This window comes from Triturus cristatus, chromosome 9 (genome assembly GCF_964204655.1).
Source record: "Triturus cristatus chromosome 9, aTriCri1.1, whole genome shotgun sequence".
Lineage (NCBI taxonomy): Eukaryota > Metazoa > Chordata > Amphibia > Caudata > Salamandridae > Triturus > Triturus cristatus.
Window position 1 is genome coordinate 39,137,089 of NC_140592.1, and position 13,294 is coordinate 39,150,382.

Genomic DNA, 13,294 nt, shown 5'->3' on the forward strand with positions numbered 1-13,294 from the left:
TTGGCCAGGTGAGCTTCCCCCACCCATCCTCCAGCCTCAGTGGTCAGGAACCTGGTGTTCAATTCGATTGTCAACTTTCATTTAAACCTCAGGTATCCTCGGTGGTCAGCTTTGTGATTATGAGGGCATAAAAACACTCCACACTTGCTGCCACTGGATGCCCGGAGTGTGGTAGTTCACGCCCTGGTCAGGTCTAGACTGCCCAGAGTTCCTTTTTAAGCGCCTGCAAGTGGTGCAGAATACGTGCAGGCCTCTTATTTAAACTGCAGCTGCATGCCTTTATAGCCTTCTATTCACCAGAGCTACATTGGCTGGTGGTTAGGAAGAGAATTTTGTTTAAATCACTGGTATTAGTCCATCAGGCTTTCTACGAGACTGGACCTCAGTATGTTTCTGAGAGTCTTGGGCCGTATCGCCCAGTAAGAGCACTTCGTTCTACCGATGCTCTCCTGATGGCAAACTCTCGATGGCGCTCCTGATGGCAGTCCCTCAATGGCACTCCTGATGGCAGTCCCTCAATGGCGCTCCTTATGGCAGTCCCTCGATGGTGCTCCCGATGGCAGCCCCTCAATGGCGCTCCTGGTGGCAGTCCCTCATTGACTCTCCTGATGGGAATCTCCTGATGGCAGTCCCTCTATGGCCCTCTTGATGGAAGCACCTTGATGGTGCTCCCGATGGTAGTCCGTCGATGGCTCTCCTGATGGCAGCACCTCGATGGCGCTCCCGATGGCAGTCCGTCGATGGCTCTCCTGATGACATTCACTCATTGGCTCTCCTGATGGCAGTCCCTCGATGGGGCTCCTGATGTCAGTCCCTCGATGGCACTCTTGATGGCAGTCCCTCAATGGCGCTCCTGATAGAATTCCCTCGATGGCACTCCTGATGGAATTCCCTTGATGGTGCTCCTGATGGCAGTCCTTCAATCACTCTCCTGATGGCAGTCCCCGATGGCGCTCCCGATGGCAGCCCCTCAATGGCGCTCCTGGTGGCAGTCCCTCATTGACTCTCCTGATGGGAATCTCCTGATGGCAGTCCCTCAATGACCCTCCTGATGGAAGCACTTTGATGGTGCTCCCGATGGTAATCCGTCGATGGTTCTCCTGATGGCAGCACCTCGATGGCGCTCCCGATGGCAGTCCGGCGATGGCGCTCCTGATGACATTCACTCATTGGCTCTCCTGATTGAAGTCCCCTGATGGTGCTCCTGATGGCAGTCCCTCGATGGCGCTCCTGATGTCAGTCCCTCGATGGCACTCTTGATGGCAGTCCCTCAATGGCGTTCCTGATAGAATTCCCTCGATGGCACTCCTGATAGAATTCCCTTGATGGCGCTCCTGATGGCAGTCCTTCAATCACTCTTCTGATGGCAGTCCCTCGTTGGCGCTCCCGATGGCAGCCCCTCAATGGCGCTCCTGGTGGCAGTCTCTCAATGGCCCTCCTGATGGAAGCACCTTCATGGTGCTCCCGATGGTAGTCCGTCGATGGTTCTCCTGATGGCAGCACCTCGATGGCGCTCCCGATGACAGTCCGTCGATGGCGCTCCTGATGACATTCACTCATTGGCTCTCCTGATGGAAGTCCCCTGATGGTGCTCCTGATGGCAGACCCTCGATGGTGCTCCTGCTGTCAGTCCCTTGATGGCACTTTTGATGGCAGTCCCTCAATGGCGCTCCTGATAGAATTCCCTCGATGGCACTCCTGATGGCATTCCCTTGATGGTGCTCCTGATGGCAGTCCTTCAATCACTCTCCTGATGGCAGTCCTTCGATGGTGCTCCCGATGGCAGCCCCTCAATGGCGCTCCTGGTGGCAATCCCTCATTGACTCTCCTGATGGGAATTTCCTGATGGCGCTCCTGATGGCAGTCCCTCAATGGCCCTCCTGATGGAAGCACCTTGATGGTGCTCCCGATGGTAGTCCGTCAATGGTTCTCCTGATGGAAGTCCTCTGATGGCGCTCCTGATGGCAGTCCCTCAATGGCCCTCCTGATGGAAGCACCTTGATGGTGCTCCCGATGGTAGTCCGTCAATGGTTCTCCTGATGGAAGTCCTCTGATGGCGCTCCTGATGGCAGTCCCTCAATGGCGCTTCTGATGTCAGTCCCTCAATGGCACTCTTGATGGCAGTCCCTCAATGGTGCTAATGATAGAATTCCTTCGATGGCACTCCTGATTGAATTCCCTTGATGGCGCTCCTGATGGCAGTCCTTCAATCACTCTCCTGATGCCAGTCCCTCGATGGCACTCCCGATGGCAGTCCCTCGATGGCGCTCCTGATGGCAGTCCCTCAAAGGCATTCCTGATGGCAATCCCTCAATGACTCTCCTGATGGCAGTCCCTAGGTGGTGCTCCTGATGGCAGTCCATCGATGGTGGCAGTCCCTCGATGGCGCTCTTGATGTCAGTCCCTTGATGGCACTCTTGATGGCAGTCCCTCAATGGCGTTCCTGATAGAATTCCCTCGATGGCACTCCTGATGGAATTCCCTTGATGGCGCTCCTGATGGCAGTCCTTCAATCACTCTTCTGATGGCAGTCCCTCGTTGGCGCTCCCGATGGCAGCCCCTCAATGGCGCTCCTGGTGGCAGTCCCTCAATGGCCCTCCTGATGGAAGCACCTTGATGGTGCTCCCGATGGTAGTCCGTCGATGGTTCTCCTGATGGCAGCACCTCGATGGCGCTTCTGATGTCAGTCCCTCGATGGCACTCTTGATGGCAGTCCCTCAATGGTGCTACTGATAGAATTCCCTCGATGGCACTCCTGATTGAATTCCCTTGATGGCGCTCCTGATGGCAGTCCTTCAATCACTCTCCTGATGCCAGTCCCTCGATGGCACTCCCGATGGCAGTCCCTCGATGGCGCTCCTGATGGCAGTCCCTCAAAGGCATTACTGATGGCAGTCCCTCAATGACTCTCCTGATGGCAGTCCCTAGGTGGTGCGCCTGATGGCAGTCCATCGATGTTGGCAGTCTCTCGATGGTACCTGATGGCAGTCCTTCGAAGGCATTCCAGATGGCAGTCCCTCAATGACTCCCCTGATGGCAGTCCCTCGGTGGTGCTCCTGATGGCAGTCCGTCGATGGTGGCAGTCTCTCAATGGCACTCCTGATGGCAGTCCCGCAATGGTGCTCCTGATGGCAGTCCTTCGGTGGCGCTCCTGATGGCACTCCCTCGATGGCTCGCCTGAGGGCAGTCCCTCGATGGCGCTCCAGATGGCAGTCCCTCGATGGCGGTCCTGATGGCAGTCCATTGATGGCTCTGATGATGGCAGTCCCTTAATAGCGCTCCTGATGGCAGTCTCTCGATGGCGCTCCTGATGGCAGTCCGTTGATGGCTCTGCTGATGGCAGTCCCTTAATGGCGCTCCTGATGGCACTCCGTCAATGGCTCTCCTGATGGATGTCCATCAATGGCGCTCCTGATGGCAGTCCCTCAATGGCGCTCCTGATGGCAGTCCCTCAATGGCGCTCCTGATGGCAGTCCCTCGATAACGCTCCTGATGGCAGTCGGTCAATGGCGCTCCTGATGGCAGTTCCTCAATGGCGCTCCTGATGGCAGTTCCTCAATGGCGCTCCTGATGGCAGTCGGTCAATGGCACTCCTGATGGCAGTCCCTCAGTGGCGCTCCTGATGGCAGTCCGTCGATGGTGGCAGTCTCTCAATAGCACTCCTGATGGCAGTCCCTCAATGACTCCCCTGATGGCAGTCCCTCGGTGGTGCTCCTGATGGCAGTCCATCGATGGTGGCCGTCTCTCGATGGTACCTGATGGCCGCCCTGCAATGGTGCTCCTGATGGCAGTCCTTCGATGGCTCCCCTGAGGGCAGTCCCTCGGTGGCGCTCTTGAGACAGTCCCTTGATGGCGCCTCTTATGGCTGTCCCTCATGGCGCTCGATGGTGGCAGTCTATTAACGGCTCTCCTGATGGCAGACCCTTGAATTCAACATGCAAGGAGAGGTGGGTCTTCTTTCGCTGTCCTGGCTGCGCAGGCTTGGAATTGACTTCTCCTCCAGGGTACTAGTAATGAATTTCTATTTCAAAAAGCTATGAAACCTTTTCTGTTAACCAAGGCGGAACCAGGAACTCGGTCACGCCGCCGATATGGCGGTGGTGCCGGTCCCCGGTGGGATTTACTGGCGGGGAGGGGGCGGGGCCAGTGTCGATGACGTGCCGGGGTCTCCCCCTCCCTGCCTTTTTTGGACCCCATGGGTTAGAAGAGGGGGCGTGCCCCGGAAGCAGTTGTTTGCGCTTCCGGGGCAACGCCAGGAAATGGGTCATCGAACTAGCCGGGACCTGTTTTAGCCGGATGAGGAAGTGCTCTTTAAAAAGAGGAACGGAGCGGCAAAGGAGTCTCTTCTTCGCCGCTCTGCCCTCACAGCACCTCGCCAGTGCACACAGCTGGCTACTGTAGCCTCCGTTTTTCTTACATAATATGCATAAACATCAGCCAGGTGGTAGGGAGTTTCCGCTTCCGGAAGGCAGCTTGGGCCAACCCCAGCGCAGGCACATTGGGCGCAAACATGGCATAACATCAGCCCCTGGGAGTTAGGTTGGAAGGTGTAAGGGGTGCCAGCAAAAAGAGTCTGCTGGGCACACGGGCCTCCTGCGCAAGGTCACTCCGGTAAAGGGGGACCTGTCAATTACTTGGAACAACCATGACCTTGCACGTAGGCTCATCCAGGATACGCAGAAAACAAATGTACATGTTCCAGTTTAGGTTAGGTATGGTTATGTATCAGATTCATGTTAAGGATAGCCATAAATCATGTCAAAAATTGTAAGACAAACGTCAGCGAATATGTTGATGTTTTCTGCTTAAAACGTTTTTTCAATGATTTGAATTTTGAATTATGTTTCATTATGTTTTATTATTTTTAATAAAAAAAGGCTGGGGTTTTCGACCCCAAATCCAAAAACGAATTGAATTGTGTTGGATGATTTACTATCGATACCTCGGGAGGGAGAGGGATCATATGTGGGGTGTAACTGACCAATACCTGGGAGGGGACTCGGCAATACCAGGCCATATTACTCTACATTGAGCATGAGAGCTGTTATTCTTTACCTGTCTGTTCAGCACCAAGGCACTCTCTGAGTAGCTGTGTGCTATACAAGTTGTAGCATTCATTCATTCATTCATTCATTCATTCAAGTGCTTGAAAGTAATCAGATCTCCATCCATTGCTCTAACGACTTCGGGACAAGCACTACGGTCCACCACTTTCAAAGCTCACCAACCAACACTGCTATTGGAGGCCTTTAGGAATGATGTCACAGATCCTGTCCCTCTTCGCTTTCTGGAATGATATTCTCTAATTGACTGCCCCCTCCTGAAGAAGAGCTTCCTCCTTTTGTCTCATGGGTCTATCTCTTCCCCCGTGATGAGGATGCAGCCGGCGACTTCCTGTGACTCCGCGTGACCACTCTGTGATGACCATGAGGTCTACTCGAGGTCTGGAGCCATCTCGTGCTCTCAGATGATGACGGGCTCAGTATTTAAAGCCACATACCCTTCATTCCAGCCATTTATCCACAGATCAGTCAGTTTTCCAGTGACATTCCTTAAATTCTTAGCATGAAAATCTCTGACGCCACCAGATCCAAACAACTCAAACTCTTTGTTTTTCCAACGCAATCGCATGATTTGTTACAGTGCAAATGTCGTACAGTGGCTCGCTCATGGCCGGTGCTTTTAGTAGGCCAGTGGGGCTGGAAAAGGGTCAGTCATGTCAACAAGACAGTCACAAATTCCTAACATCGCCTTTGGTAGGCCAGTAAGGCTCGGGTAGAGTCTGCCACGTCAGATATATGTCATGATGCAGGCACCATATATCTCACCCCTGCACCCCAGTTTAATTCTCTTGATTTAACTCACAGTGGTCCTAAAGAGGGGTGCCTGATCCCCATAAGCTCCAGGGTAGAGTCCTGTTGCCCCATGCAGTCGTTGGACCATGGAGTTATGTCCCTTGGTGCATTGCAGCACAGAGAACCTCAAGGACAACCCTAGGACAACCCAAGGACAACCCTAGGACAACACTAGGACAACCTAGGACAACCCTAAGACAACCCTAGGACAACCCTAGGACAACCCAAGGACAACCCTAGGACAACACTAGGACAATCCTAGGACAACCCAAGGACAACCCTAGGACAATTTGGGGCAACCCTAGGACAACACTAGGAAAACCCTAGGACAACCCAAGCACAACCCTAGGACAACCCAAGGACAATCCTAGTACAACAGTAGGACAACCCTAGGACAACCCTAGGACAACACTAGGACAACCCTAGGACACCCCAAGGACAACCCTAGGGCAACGCTAAGACAACCCAAGGACAACCCAAGGATAATCCTAGGACAACCCTAGGACAACGCTTGGACAATCTAGGACAACCCTAGGACAACACTAGGACAACCTAGGACAACACTAGGACAACCCTAGTACAACCCAAGACAACCCTAGGACAACACTAGGACAATCCTAGGACAACCCAAGGACAACCTAGGACAACCCTAGGACAACACTAGGACAACCCAAGGACAACCCTAGGGCAACCCTAGGACAACACTAGGACAATCTAGGACAGCCCTAGGACATCCCTAGGACAACCCTAGGACAACCCAAGGACAACCCTAGGACAACCCAAGGACAACCCTAGGATAAAAGTAGGACAACCCTAGGACAACCCTAGGACAACACAAGGACAACCCTAGGATAACCCAAGGACAACCCTAGGATAACCCAAGGACAACCCTAGGGCAACGATAGGACAACCCAAGGACAACCCTAGGACAACACTAGGACAACACTAGGATAACACAAGGACAACCTTAGGACAACTTAAGGAGTTTTGGCTCCCACAGCAAGACATCTTTTTAATCCCCCTCTTTGTGATAATTTTGTGTTTGCGTTGAGTCGAGTCATCCTCGACTCAACGCTCTACATGGCCAAGCAAGTCAACGCAGTCTCCTCCTCCTGCTTCACACACTCCGCATGCTCCGTAAGATCTACAGGTGGATCCTGACAGATACAAGAAGAACAGTCACCCAGGCCCTCGTCAGTAGCAGACTCGACTATGGAAACGCCCTCTATGCGGGAGCCCCGGACAAACTCATCAAACGACTGCAACGCATTTAAAACGCCTCGGCACGCCTGATCCTCGACGTACCACACCAAAGCCACATCACCCCCCCACCTGAGAAACCTGCACTGGCTCCCCGTTGACCGGAGAATCTCCTTTAAACTCCTCATCCACGCACACAAGGCACTCCACAAGACCGGCCCAGCCTACCTCAACAGACAGCTCTTCTTCTACGTCCCCAACCGGCAGATCCGCTCCGCCGACCTCTCCCTCACCACTGTCCCCCACATCTGAAGAACCACGCAGGCGGCAGATCCTTCTCCCACCTCGCTGCCAAGACCTGGAACACCCTTCCACTCAGCCTACGACAGACCCAAGACCTGCTGACCTTCAGGAGGCTACTCAAGACCTGGCTGTTCGACCAGTAGCAGCACCCCCCCCCCCCCCTCCTCTCTTCCCTGTTTTTCTTCCCCAGCGCCTTGAGACCCTCGCGGGTAAGTAGTGCGCTCTACAAATTCCGTGATTGATTGATTGATTGAGTTTTCAGATGTTGAGCCCTCACAACACAAAATTATACGTTTAACTTTCAGGAACAGGGGAACGCAAAAGCAGCGACATGCTCAGGATGCTGGTTTCCGCCAGCTACATAGCACTAATGAAATCTTGAACGGGCATTGATATAGCCACTTCTTTTAGTGCTTGGATTTAGATTTTCTAAATCTGCAGTAATAATATTTTATGTGAAATCCAGTGTTAAACCGTCCTATTCCACTGATTGTAGGAAAGGGATGGTAAAGGTGGCTTGATGGATATTCAGTGGACTAGTGAACTATATCAAAACTAAGGGGTACATTACGATGCTGGTGGGACCGCCACCGACAGGCCGTCGGTGGCGGTCCCACTGACATACAGCACTTTGGGCCGACCACCGCATTACGATGCAGTTGGTCGGACCCTAAAATCTCGTGGAATGGACTGTCGCCTCTGACAGGATATACTGATGCCTTTGGAGCGGCGGTCCGAATCGTGATCCTGTATGGAGGCGGGGCCTGCTCGGACACCGCCGTCAGGATCACGATGTCCCTTTCCGAATGCCTTTTCATGGTGGTCCCACTGCCATGAATAAACAGATGGAAATGGGCCTTGGAGCCCCAAGTAGGGCCCTTGTGGGCTACTGCTAAGTGGCCAGGGGGGCGCATGTTGCGCTCCCCCACACATCCATGCACAGTGTGCCAGGCACCACATGGATGTTTGCAAATTGCCTTTTTATACCTTTTCGGGGCCGCAGCACAAGCCGCAGTAGAAAAATGCATTTTCTGACTGCCTACACAGTGGTGTAATCAAAATATGGTGGGTGGGACCGTTGTCTACTTGTTGGCTGGTCTCTCTCCCACGGCGATGGACGCTGTTAGAGTAGGACAGAGGGTGAGAGGGAGAGAGATATCTGAGATAGCAAGAGGGAGATAGGTGATAGAGGAGTGAACTGGAATGGAGAAGAAGGTGCAGAGACTGATGTGTGTGTGAGGTAGAGAGGCAATGACGGAGAAGAGCAGAGAGATTTGAGGTAGAGAGTGGTGAGGTGGAGAGAGGGCTGACAGGGGTAGAGAAGGGGTAATGTATTATGGCATAGAGAGAAAGAGAGGTGAGATGAAGTGTGCAGTGAAGTAGAGAAAGGAGTGCAATGGATGGAAAAGAGACACATGATGACGTCACACAGAAAGAGCATTTGGCAATTTAATTGACACCAACTGCCTGAGCGTGGGAGGGTTAAGGTTGGGCAGGACAGCCATTGTCACTACGTTTTTATTGTGCAGCTGTAAAAAAAAACTATTTTTCATGCCCATTTGATTACGATAGGACTTGGAGTGTCCAGGTTACTTTCACAGGTGGGTACCCTCTCGGGTAATTCCCACTATCTAGCCACCTGTCAGGATTTGTAGGGTCAAAAACTCATTCCCGAATTCAATGAGCTAACACGAAGACAAACCAGGGTGTACGGCAAAGCTAACCTGGCTCCATGTTTGCCACACTAGGCAGCTGAGTGGCGGCTTGTCTTCGTGGCGCCTGCTTGTCACCAGCTGGGCCCCCTCTGGCTCTTCCGGTCGCGCGGACTGTACGTGCAGGATGCTGCGCGCGCCTCATTAAAAGGTCCATTCATTCAAGGGGCCTCCCGTTTAAGTAATTACTGCTCCATACATGACGTACTACGAGCAGGCCGTGCGGCACGTGCGGTGGGGGCCGGGTACGCTCCCCCTGCGTCACTTGTCCTCTTCAGAAGATGCTTAAAAGCCCATCACCTCTGTCATTATCTGGGGAGATGGTGATGGGGGGGCGGGGGGACGTCGCCATTGAGCGGTGGATATGTGAGTATATTAGGATTGAAAAGGGATAGTGGAGTGATAGAAGAGGGAAGGGTTTGCATGTATAGTTTAATGCCCAGCACGTGTCTGAGGTCAAGGGGCATATCTTGAAGGAGGGGGGTGGTGTTTGGGGTGTTATACCCCCTAATAAAAGTAGTGTTTAATAAATAGTTGGGTACGGGAGCTTTCACTTGGCAATGGTAAGGTGTCTGTCTGATTTCATCTGAGAGTTTTTTAATACTCGGGCAGAAACACACAGACACAAACTCTCTGTTTTGAAGGTCTTAAAACATGGTTATTGTACAAAACACTGTGTTTTAGGAAGCCTTCACAATCCACACTCTTGTCCCGTTCCACTGGCCATGAAGCGCACATCATATATAACGATTAACATCAGGGCCGGACTGGCCGTAGCCGGCACCGGGCAATTCCCCGGTGCGTCGCACGGGTGGGGGCTGGTTTTGGGCCCCTGGGGGCCGTTTTTGTTACAGGGCCGTTTTTGCGGCCCTGTAACAAAATCGGCCGAAAACTGGCCCTGGCAAAGAGCTCAGCGGCCCCCCAAACCCCTGGCAGCCGAGCACTTTGCCAGTGCCAGTTTTGGTTCCCAGTCCGGCCCTGATTAACATATTATGCCAGGGTGATGGTCGGGAAATTTGAAGCTCACCCCACCCCGGGTCTTACTGACCAGGCTACGCCCCTGGGTACTGGGGAGCAGGTGCGTCTCTCCCAGGGGCCTTCTCTGCGGTACTGCTGATGTCTGCGCGGGGAGAGGAGCGTTGCAGGGTCCACTGCCCCTAGTGACACCCTCCTGTAGGAAGACCCAGACCCTTCTAAGGGACCCTCATGCTGTGTGTCAGCGTATTCATCCTTTGGAACAGGGGTAAACCCCCGCCTGCAACAGGCCAGTCTCCTGACAATCCTGACTGCACAGGCCCGGAGGACTGCGCTGGTCCTCAGACCTCCTGCCTCTGCACCCGCTCCCCACAGCTGCCCCAGGGATCCATCTTCCCTCCCAGGCATTCCTGCTTCACTCTCAGTGGAGGGGCAGGGGATGTTCCTACCTCATACATGCCAACCCTCCGGATTCAGGTGGGAGACTACCGATTTCAAGGCTCATCTCCCGCCTCCTGACTCCTGCATGCGAAAATCCGATTTGGATTGCCGAATCATGACCCACTGGAAACAAGGCAATTTGAGCTCAGAAATATATATTCTGGGCCAGAACGTATTGCCCTTAATTCTTGGAGGGGATATTCTTGGAGGGGGATATTAGCGGGCATGACAGGCCGCGACATTTCATTTTGGCAGTTTTACATAGCGCGTTCACTGCAGCAGATGGCAGGTGCCCTATCGGCTTCCAAGGCACCAGCAGGACTCATGATCCGTTCTAGGGTGACTGGTTTGGATAAGACACAGATAGGGTGAAAGGGCTCCAGTGATCCCATTACTGGCGGCGGCAGCTTAGGTGAGTGTCCTGATCCTGAGGGCCCAGAGATCCTAAGAAGATCTGGCGATCCGCTGGAACCATGGGGAAAGCAACCAGTGCTAAATCAATGCCAGGGATTGCGGGTTTTGGCCACTGGCAACCATTTTTGGGGAGCTGGACTTATATTTCATCATCAGACTTGATCCTAGATCAAAAGAGTGAAAGGCAGAAAATGGAGAAGGAAGGAGGAAGAGAAAGGAAAAGAGTGACAGAGGAAGAAAGTAAAGATGAAGAACCTGCAAGAGTGACATAAAGAGCTGCACCAACCACACAGAAATCACCAACAACAGACATGAGAAAACTGTTCCAAAAAAAACAACCAGCACAAGAAACAACAAAACAATGGGCCCGATTTAGAGTTTGGCGGACAGGATATTCCTTCACAAACGTGATGGCTTTCCCGCCCACTGTATTACAAGTGCATTATATCCTACGGCACTTGTAATACGGCAGGCGAGATATCGGTCACGTATGTGATTGACCATCCTATCCACCAAACTCTGAAGAAGGCCTATAGCTTTAATCCCTGCACCTGAAATAAGCATATGGTTTGCACACATGTACATGTGCACAACTGGACACATGAGCAATTCTCCAAGATGAGCCGCAACATTAGCAAAAATGACAACACCATCTCATAGAATCTACTTCAAAGGACCGCAGGCTTACGGCAACGATCTGGACCCAGCGGCGAGTATCGGAGGTGCTTATGTGTCCCATAGATGCTTTAGTGAAAGAAACCTCAGATCCACCATTGTGATGTCCTTCACGAGACCACCCACATCTGCACCCTGGAAAGGAGTTGGTAATGCACAACATTCATACCTTTGCTGTATTCTTTTATATTTCTTTCCTCATTTGTATACCCTTTTATCTGGTCTTTCTTTTGTTCTTTTGTTCTGCTTTTCCCATCCCTGTCCCTTTAACTTCCCCTCTTTTTGTCTTGTTTTTTTCTCTCTCGTAGTTCTCCCTTTATTTATATGTCATCCCTGCCCTATGCCTGAACTGCACACAGTCCTTCCCCTAGTGCAGTCTGGGATTTCCCTCCACAAGTGGCGTAACAAAACTTGAGGGGGGGGCCCATGGAGCTCAGGGACCCCCACACCACGGGGGCTGCGAGGGCTAGTGTAATGCCACAACCCTTCACCGTTTAACCTCTAACCCCCACTCCACCACCATTTCCACACCTCTCCTTGCACTATCTGTTTGATCCTCTCCTGTGGTTTAGTCTAGTCAGGACGTCCAAGTGGGGATTGGGGAGCTTAGAAGCTTGAGGGTGTCTGCCTTTGTCGTCTTCTCCATTTGGGTCTTAAGGGGCAGTGCAGGTTTTTGGGAGGGCGACACAGACAGAAAGAAATCTGCAGTTCCACTGTCTGATAAATAGAAGACAAACTGTCAGTCAACTGAGACAATTAGTCATTCATCAATACATAAGGTACATCATGTATAGGGCGTGGCTTAGGAATCCCCCAGATATTCGTTGGCCTTCCAAAAACCACCTCAAACGGTGTGAGGGCAGATCGTGCATGTGGTATTGATCTAATGGATAGCAATGCCAAGGGCAGTGCATCAGGCCATTTCAAAGATGTGGAAGCCTGTATTTTGGCCAACTTCAATTTGAGGGTAGAGCTGTAACGTTCCACTAGTCCTGCTGATTGTGGGTGAAAAGCAGCATGAAATTTCTGCTTATTTCCCAACCCTTTCATGAGATACTCAACAACTTGCCCAATAAAATGGGGCCCATTGACACTCCACAAAACTCGACAAATTCCAAATCTGGGGGAAAAGCCCTTTAGGAGCACCTTCGCTATAGTAAGAGCTGTATTATCTTTCGTGGCGTATGCCTCCACCCATTTACTAAAGGCAAAAACCACCACCAGAACATACTTCAGATTATTACAGCGTTCAAATTGGATGTAATCCATTTGCAGGACTTCAAAAGGTGCAGTTGGTACTGCAAACCCTCCTATTGGAGTTCGTGTTCCCTTTCCAGGATTATATTGGAGACAGATCAGACAAGACTGGACTATCTTTTTAGCTTTGCCGACAATATCTGGATGATCCCAAACTTGCATAAGTTGCTTCATCATTGAGAACGCTCCAACATGTGCCGGCCCATGTGCCATGTGAATCATAGGATGTAAATAGGCTGTGGGTAACTTCCATTTTGTCATTTCTTTATTCCTCCAACAGCCCTCAGTGTTCCCTCCTTAGACCATTGGTCTAATTCATCAACAGAAGCAGATTGTTGCATGTCCAGCACCTCTTGTCTGGCATCATGCCAACGTTCATCTTGTGACTTGACCACATACATAGATGTAGAACTTCGCTGCCATGCAGTCTCACGGGCTGTGTGATCTGCAAAGGCATTTCCT